This window comes from Canis lupus, chromosome 26 (genome assembly GCF_003254725.2).
Source record: "Canis lupus dingo isolate Sandy chromosome 26, ASM325472v2, whole genome shotgun sequence".
Classification (NCBI taxonomy): domain Eukaryota; kingdom Metazoa; phylum Chordata; class Mammalia; order Carnivora; family Canidae; genus Canis; species Canis lupus.
The window spans coordinates 13,029,595-13,046,897 of NC_064268.1; positions in this window are offsets into that span (position 1 = coordinate 13,029,595).

Here is a 17,303-nt window from a genome sequence, read left to right on the forward strand (position 1 = left end):
GCGTATCCCAAGAACCCAGCACAGTGCCAGGAACACAGCAGCTGCTCTGAAATAGCCTGGGAGTAACCTAGACTCATCTTTCTTCCCATCTTGCTAAATATCACCACAATCTCCCCCAAAACCCATACTAGAAACGGAGTCTACTCATCCATCCCCCACCCAGTGCTGTCAATTCTACTACCTCAGCAGTGCTCGCATCTGCCCCCACCTCTACATTTTCACTGCCCATGCCTTGGTTACAACTCTTAGCACATCTTGTCTGGAGCACAACATGGCCCCGTGGAGGTTAATTTTACGTATCAACTTGGTGACGTCGTGGTACCCAGACATTCGGTCAAACATCAGTCTAGATGTCATTGTGATGAGATTGACATTTAAATCAGTAGACTAAAAAAAATAAAAAATAAATAAATAAATAAAATAAATCAGTAGACTGATTAAAGTAGATTAATCGCCATAATGTGGGTGGGCCTCACCCAATCAGGTGAAGTCCTTTAAAAAAATAAATAAAAGAATGAGGTCCCTCTCCAGGGAGGAGAAATTAGGCTCCAGGCTACCTTCAGACTTGAGCTGCAAGAGCAACTCTTCCTTGCATCTCCAGCCAGCCTGCTGGCCTGCCCTAAAAACTGAATCATCAGTGCCCAAGACCACATGAGCCAATTCCTTAAAATCTCTTTCACTGTTCCGTTCTCTCTCTCTCTGTTTCTCTATATTTAATTATTTTATTGTATTTAATGATAAATATATAAATAACACGTAATATACATTTACATTTAAATAATCTATTTATATACATATTTATAAATATAATTAGAATTTATAGTTTTAAGTTATAGATTTGTATATAAATTATATATATCACATATATTTAAATTATCTATATTTATTAATTATGCATGACTTTGACTCAGACTCAAATCCAGTCTCCCTGCCTCATGCCTTGTTCTTCCCATCTGTTGTCACTTCTGTGTCTTTACTCATGAAGCACTTTCTTTGCCTGTATTACCTCCCTCCCGATTTCTCTCTCCACCCCACCTCCCTTGTCTTAGCCCCACATAGAATCGACCATCTGAATCAGTGAGGGTCAGACTCACCCAGGCTGATGTGATCCCGAAGCCCATGCCTTTAGTCACAATTGCTCAACAATTAACTCTAACCTAATTTGAGTGGGCGTTTTGTAATTCTGGAAATTTCTAGCATCTATCAAAGTAGGCAAAGTCAGTAGTGAAAGGAGCCCCCTCTGTGCATCTCCTAGCTTCGATGGTTATCGGCTCAGAGCTATTCCTGCTCTACATACACACACCTTCTCTTTTCTTCATCTCTTGCATTATCTTGAAGCAAATCCTAAATGTCAGACGCACTATCAATTCACTCACAATTATTCCAAAACGTATCTCTAAATGGTAAGAACTTCTTACTTTAATATAACCAAAGCACCATTATCACATCCTCAAATTTAACAACTTAACAATAATTTCTTAATAATTTCAAATGTCCAACCTGGTGTTCAGATTTCTGCTTATCTCATATATGTCATTCATGGCATTGTTGGGGTTTTGCTTTTTCTTTTGTTTTGTTTTCAGGACTTTTAAACGTGTATTGAATCAGGATCCAGATAAGGTCCAGGTAATTCAAGGCATAGACTGTGATAGGCTGATGTGTCTCTTAAATCTCTCTCAATCTCTGGGTTACCCTCTGTGCTTGTATGAGTTCCTGGAAAAGCAGACCCAGAGACAAAGATTTGGGTACAAACAATTGATTTTGGAGGTGACCCCAGTAAGCATGGTGAGGTAGCACAAAAATAACCCAAAGAAGGTACAGGAGCCAGTAAAGTGCACATTAATAAACCGTAGCCATTTGGGCAGCTGGACTTGGTACCCTAGGGGACCTCCAAGACACTGTAGCACACACTTCAGAACTGCCCACCCGATGGTAACAATGGGAGCTTCCGCCCACCGCCTCCCATGTCCCCTCTACATCGAAGGTTGTTCCTGGCCATTAACACCCCAGCGCTTCCCACCTACCTTCTAGGCAGGTAGAGGGGACCCTCAAGCAGAGGCAGGACACAGGAAGCCATTGGTATGCCTACGGCTGATCTCCAGGGCCACCGTCATGGGGAGGCACTGTGCTAGCTACAGACTCCATTTTTTAAAAAAGATTTTATTTATTTATTTATTTATTTATTTATTTATTTATTTAAGAGCGAGAGCAAGAGCGAGAGAGAGAGAGAGAGAGAGAGCGCACATGAGCCAGGGAGAGGAACAGAAACAGAGGGAGAAGCAGACTCCCACTGAGCAGGGAGCCCAATGTGGGGCTCAATCCCAGGACCCTGGGATCTTGACTGAGCCACCCAGGCGCCCCTACAGTCTCCATTCCTAACATGCTTTTTTTGTTGTTGAAGTACACAAGTCATTTGCTGTAAACAAATGACCACAAATATTGCCTTAAAACAACACAAATGCAGTAGCTTACAGTTCAGAGACCAGATATCTGGCTCGGGTCTCAATGGGTTAAGATCAAGATTGTTCCCAGGGCTGTGCTCCTTCTGGAAGGTCTAGGGGAGAATCTGTTTGCTTGCCTTTTCCAAGCTCATGGCGGTCACTTGGCTCACGACCTTCTTCCTCATCTTCAAAGCCAGCGATGGCCTGTCAACTCTTTCGTACATCACATCACTGAAATGGATTCTCCCGCCCTCTTTCACTTATGACACTGAACCCACCCAGGTAACCCAGGAGAATCTCCCCCATCTCAAGGTCAGCTGCTTAGCAACCTTAATCTCACCTGCTCTCTTATTCTCTCTTGCCAGGTTACTTACTATATTCACAAGTTCCAGAGATTTGGATGTAGAAATATTCTGGAGCCGTTGTTCTGCCCGGCACAGGTTGTTTGTTCTGGGGAATATGCAAAATCAATTTTGCAGGTGTTCCCTCATGGTGCCATTTTAACATGTAGCACTGTCCTCCATATTTCCTGCAAATTACAGTTGAATTTAGAGACTTAATTAATTCGAAGATGGTTTATTTTTGGCAAGACCATGTTACAGTGGTGTGGTGAGTGGGCACGTTTTAAAGAATTATAGTTGGCCCTGGAACAACATAGGTTTAAACTACATGGGTTCACTTGTACACAGATTCTTTTTCCAGTAAATACAGCACAAGACTATAAATGTGTTTTCTCTTCCTTATGATTTTCTAAATAACATTTTCTTTTCTCTGGCTTACTTTACTGTAAGAATATAGCATATACTACCCATAAGATACAAAATATGTGTTAATTGTTTTTATTATTGGTAAGGCTTTTAATCACTAGTAGGCTATTAGTAGTTATACTTGATGGGGGGAGTCAAAAGTGAAATGCAGATTTTTGATAGTGCAGAATGTGGGCACCCCTAACTCCTATGATGTTCAAAGGTCAACTGTGCTAAACAGACTGAGAATTTACAACTGCTTCTAATCAGTCCTCCTAGTACAATTAAACAGGTGTCAGAAGCTGGACTGGGAAAATTTTTCAAAGAAAGACAACATCAGGAAATCAGAGATATATATTTCTTTTATTCTTTGCACACACAGAAAAAGTACTTTCTATTCCAACTTTTACACCAAAAAAAAAAGAAATCAAGAAAAAGAAGAGGCTTTCAAAAAAATTTTGTACGATTTAAAGTAGAGAGAAAAGAATTTCCTAAACGAGGCAAGAAATTTGCATACCTATCAGTCTGTGATGGAAAGTCCTAAAAAAGTACATTTTATCTGTAACTCAATTTTCACGTTCCCGAGTTCTGAAAAAGATGCCTAGAACCACACCCTCAGGAAGAAAGATTCCCAGACTGCATTCAACACAAAAGTGATACAAACCCAAACCACAAGGAGATACCACATCATGCCCATTAGGATGGCTACTATCAAAAGTTTTTTAAATTAAAAAAATAAAGGAAAAGAAAAAATAACAAGTGTTGGTAAAGACGTAGAGAAACTGGAGCCCTCCTGCTTTGTCACTGGTGAGACTGGATGATGGTGCAGCCACTGTGGGAAGCGGTGTGATGGCTTCTCATGAAATTGAACATAGAACTATCATCTGATCCAGCCATTCCACTTGTGGATAGATGCCCAAAGGAATGGAAAGCAGGGACTCAAACAGATGTATGTACATCCGTGTTTCTAGCAACATTATTCGTGACAGCCCCAAGGTGGAAAGAACCCAAATGCTCATCAGCAGATGCCCAGATAAACCAAATGTGGTATCTACATACAATGAAATATTCACTAACCTTTCTAAAAAGTACAGAAATTTTAATATATGCTACAGTGTGGATATACCTTGAAGACGTTATACTAAGTGAACTAAGCCAAATACAAAAGGACAAATACTGCATGATGGCACTTACATGACCCAGAATAGTCAAATTTATGGAGACAGCGGGTAGTGGTGGTTGCCAGGGGCTGGGGGAGGGAAAACCAAGAAGTCGGTGTTTAAGGGGAATAGAATTTCAGTTTGGGATGATGGGAAAGTTCTGGAGGTGGATGGTGTTGGTGGTTGCACATTGTGAATATACTCAATGCTACCAAACTATATACTCAAGACCATTAAAACGTTAAATTTTATGTTATATATATTTTACCAGAATAATAGGGGAAAAAAAGACACACAATTGTGTCTCATTTCCTTACCATTAAACCTGTTTCAAAGTCAAGCCAGAAGAGTAACCATGTGCCAAGAGACATGTAAAGAAATCACTCCAGGCAGGACGCTCCAGGTGAGGAAGAACAGCCACATGGCCCAAGCCAAGATTTATTTTCCTTTTGTTCTCTGGTTGCCACTCATGCTTCCAATTTTCTACAATCGCTACATCTCCAGGTTTTCTAATGTCAGAGACAGAAAATTTCTCACCGTGCACCATCTCCCATGACCCTGTCATCCAATTACACACTGGTCGACCATGCCTTTGGCATTCATCTATATCACGATGAACATCGTACTTCACAGCAATTGGTCTTTTAAAAAAGAAAGAAAGAGACAGCAACTATAGACCAAAGGACCTAGACTTGGCCAAGAGAGTAGAAAAAGAAGCCAGCAGAAAGCAAACATGCTTTTTCAAAGGGCTTTTAAGATGGGGAGGAAGAGTCATTGGTGATCAAAGGAGGATTCAGTGGAATGAAAGCAACATGATTTAAAGGATGATGTGGGTTCACTCACTCCTCTGGACCGAGGAGAGAATGGTCAGGGATACACTTGCAGAATCTAGCACAGTGACACAAGTAAGAGAAATTGCCACCACTGCAGAGATTTAAGTAATACAGAATTTTTGGCTCTGTATTGGTTTTACTAGCTAAAAATATTCAATCCATATAGATATACATAAATGAGAAAAGGGGCACTTCATAATCCATCACATAGACAAAACGCCATTAACAACATTGGGTAAGTTCTTTACAAATGTTTTTGTAGGCAGAAAAATATATAATCATGTATCATCATGTATATGTAAAAAATATTTACCCACATATATAATAATTACATATTTCATACACAACAGAAATGTGTTTCTCACAGTTCTTTTTTTTTTTAAGATTTTATTTATTTATTCATGAGAGACACAGAGACAGAGGCAGAGATATAGGCAGAGGGAGAAGCAGGCTCCCTGCGAGGAGCTCGATGTGGGACTCGATCCTAGGATCTTGGGATCATGTCCTGAGCCGAAGGTAGACACTCAACTGCTTAGCCACCCTGGTGTCCCGCGTCTCACAGTTCTACAGACTGTGAAGTCCAAGATCAAAGTGGTCTGGCTTCTTCCTGGTGAGGAAGGACACCAATCCCATCCATGAGAGCCTTGCCCCCACCCCAAGACCTCATCACCTCCCAAAGTTCCCACCTTCTAATACCATCACCTTGGAGCAGCCAGGGGTGGGGATGTGAAGGGGTGGGGGGAGTGGTTAGGTTTCAACATATGAACTTGGGAAGGTACACAAGCATTCAGACCGCAGTGGAAGGGGAGACAGCTAATAAAATCTGATCATCTGGGGTGCCACAGCTTAATGCATATGGATATCCCTTGGGAATAATGAAAATGTTTTGGGACTAGAAAGAGGTAGTGTTGGACAACACTGCGAATGCCCCAAATACCACTCACTTTAAAATGGCTTGTTTGTTGTGTGAATATTGCCTCAATTTTTTTTTTTAAAGTGCATTATTCAACCAACCACCCCTGTGGGCAGCTGCAGCTTGCTCACTCCAGGGAAGCGCAGGGTGTATCCAACACACACTTCAGAGTCACCTCGCCCAGGCAGCAAGGGAGCTGAGGAGTTCATATACCAACTCCCCTCAGTCCGAGGCTGGGCTCTCCTCCTAAGGGGTGCTACTTCGAGGGGTCTCCCAGGCAACAATAGAGGTGACAAAGGGGCTCCAGCGGGGGCACAACGAACAGTCAGAGGTAGGGCAGGTGCCAACTGTGTCACTGTGTCTAAGTTCACCACAGTTTTTGGCTTCTGTGTTGTGTTTCCTTGTTTGAAAATACCTTCACTTTATTTACTCTATCGCCAATGGGCATTGAATTGAGTACGTTTCCTGCTGTCATTACAAGCAGCAGCACTGGGTACGTTCTTATTTTTCTTGGATATATATTCAAGAGAAAAATGGCTAGACAGAGGATGTGTGACTTTCCATCACAAAGACATAACACAAAACTCTTTTTCCAAAGTGGATGTACCAATTTGAATTCCCTTTGCACTTGACATCCTTTCTAAGCCTTGGCTTATCAGATTTTTTTCTTTTTTAATTTTTGCCAAACAAATGAGTGGAAAGTAGTATCCTAGGCCGGTCTTGATTTGCCTCATCATTTATGATGCTCAATATCTCTTCATAATTTTATCAGCCACAAATGTTTCCTCACTTCAAAGCTCTGTTCATGTACTTTGCGCATTTTTCTTTTTTTTTTTCTTTGCCCATTTTTCTATTGGGCTGTTGAGCTATGCTTCTTGATTTCTAGAAACTCTTTCCGTACACTCGATAATACTCTCCTTTCTTATTTATGGGCATTGTATTTTCTCCCAGTTTATAATGTGATTTTATCCTTTTTAAGTGTCTGTTCATGAGCAAAATTCTTAATTTTAATAGTCAAATTGATTAGTCTTTTTCAGTTCTTAAAAAACTAAAGATCTGATGATAGAGACCTAATAGAATAAACTATGGTATGTCCACGCAATGGAATATTGTAGAGCAACTAAAAATTATTTTGTTGGAAAATATTTCTTGAAACAGAAAAATGTCTGTAAATTAATGTTAAGTCAAAAATAAGCATATCGCAAAAGCAGTAGGTATAACAAGATCTCATGGTATGATATTTTTTAAGTTTGATAAAGCACTATATTTTAAGCTTATAGACAAACAAGCTCTCTCATTTGTTACTGATGTATGATATAAATTGATACAACACAGGAAATGCAATTTGGCAATGTTTATCCAAAATTGAAATGTATGTGTATAGTAGTCCCTTCCCCCTTTATCTGTGGGGCAGACATTCCAAGACCTCCAGTGGGTGCCTGAGACCACAGGTAGTACTGAACTCCATATACTTTTTTCCTATAGATACATACCTATGATAAAGTTTAATTTATAAATTAGGCACAGTAAGAGATTAGCAACAATAACTAATAATAGAACAATTATTAGCAATATAATAAAAGTTGTATGAATGTGCTCGCTCTCTCCCTCTCAAAATATTTTTTTTTTTAAATATTTTATTGGGCACCTGAGGGGCTCAGTGGTTGAGCTTCTGCCTTTGGCTCAGGTTGTGATCCTGGAGACCCGGGATCAAGTCCCACATTGGGCTCTCTGAATGGAGCCTGCTTCTCCCTCCGCCTGTGTCTCTGCCTCTCTCTGTTTATCTCATGAATAAATAAAGAAAATCTTTAAATATATATATATATATTTATTTATCTTTTTTAGGATAGAACATGAGTGGAAGGAGGGGCAAAGGGACAAGCAGACTCCCCACTGAGCAGGGAGCCAATGTGGAGGCTCAGTCCCAGGACCTCGATCGAGATCATGACCTGAGCCTAAGTAGGATGCTTAACCGAATGAGCCACCCAGACACCCCTCTCTCAAAATATCTTAATGTAGTGTACTCACCCTTCTTCTCGTGATGATGTGAGATGATAAAATCCCTACATGATAAGATGAGATACATGAACGTCATAGGCATTGTGACATAGCGCTAAGCCGCTAGTGACCTTCTGATGTATTGTCAAGATCACCTGCTTCCAGACGGTGGTTGACCACGAGTAACTGAACCCATGGAAAGGGAAACTGTGGATAAGGAGGGACTACAGCAGGTCCTCTTCTGGATGTTTACCCAACCAATATCCTCCACGCAATAACAGCACAGCGCTGGCTCACAGCAAAAGATAAAAATCATGAACCAGCCATAGGAAAGAATACCAAGGAACTCTTGAAAAGAACAAAGTAGTCCTTATGTATCGTTAATGAAATCATCTCTGAGACATACTGTTAAATGAAATAAGCAAGAGGGTATAGAAGGATATTATTTGCATTACAAATATTTGGGGCTATGTGAATTCTTTGCATGCATTATTTGCATAGACTACCTCTGGAAGGAAGCAGAGAAGACAGGTAACTTATTGCTTCCTGGAGGGAGGGGGACGGACGGGGTGGCTCACAAATTCTTATGGTACTAAATATCCATTGGAGATGAGGCAACTGATAAAGGAACTCCTAACGCCTCAGGGGGCAAAAAGAAAAGAATCATACCGAATCATCTTTACAAATTCACTCCAAGGTTCTTGATCATCTTCTCTGCCCCAGGCCCTATAGGATAATAACATCACCTATGCTGTGGAGTTGTTTGGTGACTGAGAGCCCACAGCAGGACTTTGTTTCCATTGAGTGCTCTCACAATAAATAGGAACTAGTTTTTATAACAATATTCATTAATACGATGATTTATTTTGCAGCTTATCTCATTTGGTTTTGCCAGCAGCTCTGTGCATTAAATAGGGCAAGAATAGTTCTATCATTCCCATTTCAGAGAAAATGGAAGTGCAGAAAGGTTAGACCCATAAGGGCGTCCCCTCCAGCTTGGGAGAGCACAGGGGAGGCTTCCTGGAGGTGGTGGTGCCTGACCGCAGGCTCTGGCACTAGACGACTGGGATCCAGTCCTGGTTCTGCCCCTCCCTCGCTGGGGCCCGAGCAAATTACTTAAGCTTTCCATGCCTCAGTTTTGCACCTGTGAAGGGAGAGCAATAAAAGTGCTGCTTCGTGACTCAGGAAGGCAAGATTTCATCATTTCTGCAACCCACGGATCCTTTCAAAAACATAAATAAGATCGCGGAGCCACCGCTGCCTCAGTCTCCAGCCCCCAAACTCTAGGGGTCCAGGCAGCGGGGGCTGGGACACCCCCCTCAGTCCCAGCCCGTGGCTCTGGGGGCCCCGGGAGGGCCTGTAGCTGACAGAAAGAGGGAAGGACTTTGGAAAGGTTTTTCCTCCCCAGGGGGAAGCCGCCTTGTGGAGCATTGACAGCTCACAGCAAATAAACAGAAGGAAAACCAGAAAGGGCCTGCATCTCCTCCACCCCTTTAAGAAAGACACCTCGGGACTCTGGCTGGAGGTTGCAGCAGGAAACCAAACACACACAGAAGGGCTGGGAGGCCAAATAAATAGTCATTTATGAAGGTACTTGTCTCGCAGCCGGAAACCAGCATGGGGGACAGGGAGCCTCCAGAAGAGGCCGCCATCTTTAAACGAGAGAAGGGGAAGACTTGATTTGAAACACTTGTCTCCAGATGGGACCAGTAAAAAACCAGACCCTCAGCCTGGTTCCTAACCTCGCAGGAAAAGGAGTAGCAATGAACAGCTTTCTGGAACCTGCCAGGGCAGAAAGAAAGGCCCCCTCCGGGCCACCGTGCTGGCGGCCTGCCTGAGGCTCCCAGGCCTGCGCCTACAGGGCTTTCCTGAATGGATGGCCGGGTCTGAGATGGTAGCCCGGTGGCACATTTTGTTTCTGCAGAGGGAGGCTGGCTTTGAAATGGAGCCAAAAACAGGGTCTGAACAGGGATTTCCTGGCCATGGCTCTGGGCAACACATCCGGGATGGGGCTTGTCCAAGAGCCAGGCTGGCTTGGGCACCACTGCTTTTTTGGAAGCTTCACAAGCTCTCCTTCCATGGAGCCTGGGCAGGGCTTTGTCGCTTGGCTTGAAATGTTCTCTCCCCACCATCCTCATCATCACCACCCCTTGGCTAGACAACTCCTTCTCACCCTTTAGATCCCAGTCACCAGGGAAGGCTTCTCTGAGAAGCTCGCATGCCTGGTTGGGGGCTCTCCTGTGCCTCTCCCCTACCCAAATTGCACATGCCAGTGCTTATCACTGTGCCATCTCACATTTTATATAGGGGCGACTATCAGTTGCAAATGTCTCTCATGGCTCTGGTCATGCTCACCATCATAGCCGTAGCCTATGACACATTGTGGGCTCCCAATTATGTGTGATCAGTGAACAGATAAATGGAGCCTTGGGGTGGGGGGGTGGGGAAATATGTGAGTATACCTCAGGCCTCTGAGCCAGTACCCAAGCCCTTGAATGTGTGTCTCAATGAATGAATGGATAAAGGAGTGAATTAATGAATGGGTCGGTGAATGACTGAGTGAGTCAATAAAAGAAGGAGAATAAACAGCAATGTCGCCCTCCAGGGTGGCCCTCCCAGGGAATACCTTTTCTCTGTCTCTCCTTTTCTCTATGCACTGGGAAAAGAGTCAGGAGAGGTTGATATGAATATGACGAACCAAGACACATGGCAAGAGGAGGGTATTCCCCGAAAGGGCAGCTCTGTCCCTGACCCCTTTCACCTTCGCTTGTTCTGATCTTTATGGGGCCGTCTGCCTTTTGGCATCAAAGGAGACAGCAGGGCCATGATTTGCCCCACAACAGCTCTATAAAAATGTAATTACTCAATAATCCTCTGTCTGCAAAACAAACCATCTTCCTGTTTCTTCTCCCATAAAAAGCATTTGACAGCCCTGTTCTATCAGCTTATAAAACCTGGAGAGAGTTGACTTAGCCCTCTCTGGAATGAAAACCCTCAAAGGGGGAGAGGCCAAAGTGGGGAAAAACACACCTCTGATCTCCCAAGCAGTCGGCCACAAAATGCCTGGAGGTTTCTAGAGTAAGGCCAGCGGAGCAAATCCTTTTGGTCCGATGTGGGACCAGGGAGGCAAGTGGCACCTAGAAAGGACAGGCGGTGTGAAAGTGCTGCGAGCCCAGGCCTGTCAGAGCCACCAGCAGCATCCTCGAGGCTCCCTGGAAGCTCACCCCTTCATGTAGCCACTTGACAGACACGGACCCAGCACAACTAGGCACTAGGCATTCGGCTGGGCTCTGAGGGTTCAAGTCCAGGATAACATGAGCTAGTCCATCCATAAACTCCTATCATATGCATTTCTTTTAAATGATGAGAGATCACTTTGATCTGAATTCATTGATATGCAAAAGGTGGGTGTTTAATCTATCATCAAAAGGATGAAACAGGTTATAACACAGTGAGGACACTATGGCCCCATTTTTATTTTTTTGATTGAAAAACAAAAATAACTTGGGGAGGATTAATAGGATGGTTCTATATCTTTTTTTTTAATATTTTATTTATTTATTCATGAGAGACACAGAGAGAAAGACAGTAACATAGGCAGAGGGAGAAGCAGAGGGGAACCCGATGCGGGACTCAATCCCAGGAGCCCAGGATCACGCCCTTAGCCAAAGGCAGACGCTCAACCACTGAGCCATCCAGGTGTCCCAGGATGGTTCTATACATTGATTATGGAGCTGTGTAGTGGGTTGAGTTGTGTCCCCCAAAATATATGTCCAAGTCTTAACTGGCAACGCCTATGACTATGACCTTACTTGGAAATGGGGTCTTTGCAGATGTGATTAAGGCAAGGATCCAGGTGAGGTCATCCTGCATTAGGGTGGGTCCTAAATCCAATGACAGTGTCCTCCTAAGAGGAAGAAGAGGAGATTTGATCAAGGAAGAGGCCGTGTGAAGGCAGAGGCAGAGATATAGCCACAAGCCAAGGGACATCTGGAGGTGGAGGACACAAGGAAAGATCATAAAACTATTCACTAAAATTGGAAAAGCCTACTGTATTTAAATTGTGCTTTGATTTTTAAAGTGTTTACAGAACAGATTTGGGTAGACAATTCTCCAAAGAAGATACACAAATAGCCAATCAATGCATGAAAACATGTTCATCGTCATCAGTCAAGAGGGAAAGGTCAACCCAAACCACAAGTCAGCTACCTCGTCACACCCACTAGGATGGCTACCGTCAGAAACAAAACAAAATAAAACAAGCGTTGATGAGAATGTAGAGAAATGGGAAGCCTCGTGCATTGCCAGTGGGAGTGTAAAATGGTGCACCCACTGGGGAAAATAGTTGGCTGGTTCCCCAAAGAGTGAAACGTGTGATCACCATCCGATGCCACAAGTCCACTGCCAGGTATTGCCCAACAAAAGTGAAGACAGAGACCCAAACGGACCATCATACACCAACGTCCTGAGCAGCAGCATCCACAGTAGCCAAAAGGTGAAATGTGTCCTTTGACAGATGAATGGATAAACAAAATGTGGTCTGTCCATACAATGGAATATTTTTCATCTGTAAAAGGCAAGTCCTGCTACAATAGGGATGAACCTGGAAGACATGATGCTAAGTGAAAGAAGCCCGTCACAAAAGGATGAATACTGTATAAATCCCCTTAAATGAGAGATCTAAAACAGGCACATTTATGGAGACAGAAAATTGAATGATCGGAGGTCACCAGAAGCTGGGGAAAAGAAAGTGGGGTCTTGATGTGTTTAGTGAAGAAAGAGTTTCAGTTTGGGATGATGGAAAGTTCTGGAGATGAATGGGGGTGGCGGCTGCACAACACTGTGAATGTTCTTCATGTCACTGAATTGCAACTTAAAAATAGTCAAAATGGTAAATTTTATGTTATCTATCATATATAATATATCCTATATGTTAAAGATACTTCTCATATATAATAGCTAATATATTTTATATTATAAATATATAAAATATAAAAATAATATAATTTTCTATGTTATACATAAATATTACAATACAATTATAATACATTATAATTTATTATATATGTTTGTACAAGTTTTTTTAAGATTTTATTTATTTATTCATGACAGACAGAGAGAGAGAGGGGGGCAGAGACACAGGCAGAGGGAGAAGCAGGCTCCATGCAGGGAGCCCGATGTAGGAATCGATTCCGGGTCTCCAGAATCACACCCTGGGCTGAAGGTGGCCCTAAACTAAACCACTGGGCCACTGGGGCTGCCCTGTTCGTACAAGTTTTATATAAGCTTTATATAATATAGAAGTTTATAATTATATATAATATATAAGAGAAATTTCATAGATTACTTACATATTATATACATATTATTTCTATTATATTCCATATATAAAAATTTCTAAATAGGAGAGATGCCTAGATGTTACCAAAGACTTGGAGTGTTCTTTGTTTTCTTTTTTATACTTCATACTTTTTGGTGTTTCTAATACTTGTTTTACTATGGGTATATATTATATAAAGGGCTTGCAGTCTGATGGGGGAGACAGACAAGGAAATCAGCTATTGCAGTGTACGGTAATATACACACAGAGCTGGCGCATCTAGATCACACTGTGGGGGTGCCAAGAAAGGTCCTCAAAGAAACCAATGAGCAAGAATGAGCCAGGCAAAGAGAAAGGGGTAGAAGGAGAACCTTCATTGAAAGTGTAACAAAACTGCCCAGTTTGATTCTTAGCCTGGTTGTGTATTTGTTGTGTGTCCTTGGGTAAGTTAGCTAACCTCTCTGTGCTTCAGTTTTCTCTTCTGTAAGATGGAGATAAATAACTGTACTTACTCCAAAGGGTGTTTAGAGGATTAACTGAATCAATACATGTAAAGATATTACAATAGTGTCTAGCATAGGTAAAGACTAATAAGAATTAGCTTTTTTTTTTTTTTAAATGACTAGAAAGAACAGGAAACTTCTGACAATAGCACAAAAAAGAAATGGAATGGCTAAAGGAGCCTGGGAAAAAAAAGCAATGTAAGAACCATCTTCATTGAAATGAAAGGCAAATAAAGCCTTAGGGGGAAAAACACAAAAGGAAATCTCAAATCTGAAAATAGTGTCTTATGATGATGGAATTATGTCTTGGATCAAGATATTTATAGCTAACAAAATTGAGTTAAAATGGGTTTTGAACAAGTGAGAGATGCTGAAAATGCATAGAGTCAAGCTTGAAAGGCTAACTATAAGTCAGCCCCTTTGTTAGAGAAAGCTCCACTATATTCAACATTTGGAATTAATGACTTGGTGGTTTCCTTTGGGGAAGAAAATATCTTGACATTTCCTGGTAAGTCTTCCTTCCTACCCCCTCGCTCTCAACGACACTCTCTGTCAGCATAAAGTCCCTGCTTGAGCATTGATGGATGTGTGTACACAGACAATATTCGGAATGTTGGCCATTTGGAGGCTCTGAGCGGGATCTGCCATCGTCATGAAGATGTAAGCAACTTTACTGCATAAGCACCTCTGATAGTCATAAATCACCGTTCAATAAATTCCAGGATTTCTGAGCTGTGGCATAAATTTCCAAGCCAGAAGAAGAGCATGGAAGCCTTAAGTGCTGGGTTTCAACCCTCTAGACTCTCTGGAACCACTGGCTAGGGTTCTGGCAGCATCAGTATGGCTCTTTCATCCTTCTGAGGACTATGGATGGTGTGGTAAGCCAGTGAGAGACAGCGCGCGGTCTCTAAAGGGAAGCCACAGTGTGTACTTCAAGGCTCTTGGATCCACTTTGAAATTTTGAATGGTGAATCCTTGCTCCTCATTCCTCTGCACTACCATCTTTCAAAATGGGTACATTCATGTTTCATTCTGGCATGAATAAAAGGTCTTCAAGTCTGTGAGGGAAGAGGGACTGAGTCAGTTCTAGCCTATAAGTATCAGGACTTTATTTTGCATTTGAGTGAAAGGTTTGGAATCATCCTCTCATCCATTAGGAATGCATTCAGCTTCGGGTAATAGAGTATCTCACTGCGGTGACTTAGTTTAATAGGAATTCATTTGTCTTACATAACAAAGATTCTGGAAATGGTCAACTACATGTTCTGGTTCAGTAGCTGCCGAAAGCAGCTGCCACAGCTCCAGCCATCACATCCAAATCCAAGGCAGGAAAAAAGTGGACGAAGAAAGTGCTCTATCTGTCCCCTCTTCTTCTGGAAGAATAAATAGTTTTCCCAGAATCTCATGCCATCGACCTTTTGGACAGACTTGAGTCCCATACCCTCCCAGCTGCAAAGAAATCTGGGAAATTAAGCCAATTATGGTTCATAACTAGGGTCTAGGCCCATTGGGAGTCATTGTACCCACCTCACAGGCTGCTAGAGAGAATTAAATGAAATGATCCATCGGGAACTGTTGGCGCCGTGCCTGGCACACAGCAAGTATTCCGAGATCACAGTGTGCCGGAGCAATCATTCCTTCTTCTTTCTCCCTTCCACACAAATCAGGGAGTACCTAGATTTGTGTCTAACAACTTGCACAAGAAAAAATAAATCAAAGAGTGATGAGAAGTGTAATTCAAAATAAAGACAAAGCAACTCCCAGATCTCTTAAAACCAATAATGGTCAGGGAAGGTCTCAAAATTAGACTCAAAGACTTTCTGCCTGTTTTGAACCATGATGAAATTTCTCAAGTGATGAAATTGAGAACATATGTCTTGGTTCATTTGAGGCTCTGTGGCCTCATTAAGCCAAATCAATATGAGGAGTGATTTAAGCAAATGGATAAAAGCTATTTATTATTTAGCATTTTATATTTGCTGAGGGCTGACCCGTTCCCTAACCCTACCTGTTCCTGACCCCACGTTGTTAATTAATTTTTTTTCAGAGCCTCTCACTGATGGCCAGGCATCCCTGGGTGCTTGGAATGAGCAGATGTTCCCATTTCACAGAAAAATGAGGGGGTGGCAGGGAGAACATCTCTCAGATGTTCAGGAGGCTGAACAAGGCGTGGTTCCTCCCCTTCGCTGGCTGAGGAGATGAGAACAGGGACCGCTGGAGGGCGGAGCCAAAGACAGGTAACCTGGCCCCAGATCAGCCTGGACGTCCACTCAAATTCTACCCCCAAAGTCCAAAGACTCAGGTGCAGGGATCAGAGCTGCATTAAGCTCAGAAGATTATTAATAGCAATGACAATAATAGTTAGGGTTATAGACACTGCTGTTCATTACTGAACCCTCACTGTGTTCCAGGCACTGGGCTAAACTCTGTATTCACACCCCCACCAACCTCACGAAGTAGATCCTATCCTTAGGCCCATTTTACAGATGAACAAACTGAGGTGCAGAGTTGCCGCGTCACCTGCTCAACATTCCTCGCAGAAGCAGCTGTGGCACCAGAATCTGAAACCAAGCTTTCTCGACCCCACCTGTGACAACATTTCTAGGGTTCAGGAGGGTTATGACCATTCAAAAAGCCCTTGCCGTCAAGCTCAATCCATTCCTAGCTTCAGGGAAGGAAAGTTGTGAATCTATAGACTTTTGAGGGATGTGAACAAGTTTTCAGAAGTTGGGACCCCATATTGTCACCATGTATCAGGGAAATTGTTTGCCAGACGATACGCAAAGTCCATTACACACCTGCTCTGTTTCCTGCTCCGAACACCCTTTGAGGATGGAAGGATTCTTACCCAGTTCACAGGTCAGGGGCATGAGCACCGGACAGGTCAGGGAACCCACGCGTGGCACACTGTAGGCAAGGTCGCGCTGCCGTCCTTCCCCACAGAGACCTTGGGAAGCTCTGAGCCCTCTACACAGCACTCCTCTTACCCACGGGAGTCTGGAGGGAGCTTTTCTCTCTTTGAAAATGGCACGGGGCGGGGGGGGCCTGGGTGGCTCAGCAGTTGAGCGACTGCCTTTGGTTCAGGGTATGATCCCAGGGTTCTGGGATCAGGTCCCACTCGGGCTCCCTGCGGGGAGTCTGCTCCTCCCTCTGCCTGTGTCTCTGCCTCCCTCTCTCTCTCTGTCTCTCTGTGTGTGTCTCATAAATAAATAAAATCTAAAAAAAGAGAAAAAAGAAAAGAAAGAAAATGGCATAGAGGAACTTGGGAAGACCCCAGCCTCCCACCAGAGTCCCACTCCCGTTCCTCTGGCCCCCAGTACAGCTGCTGTGGCTCCCCTGGGACTTGTGAACCCCACCCCCCACCCCGATTCTGGGGCGGTGTGCCTGTG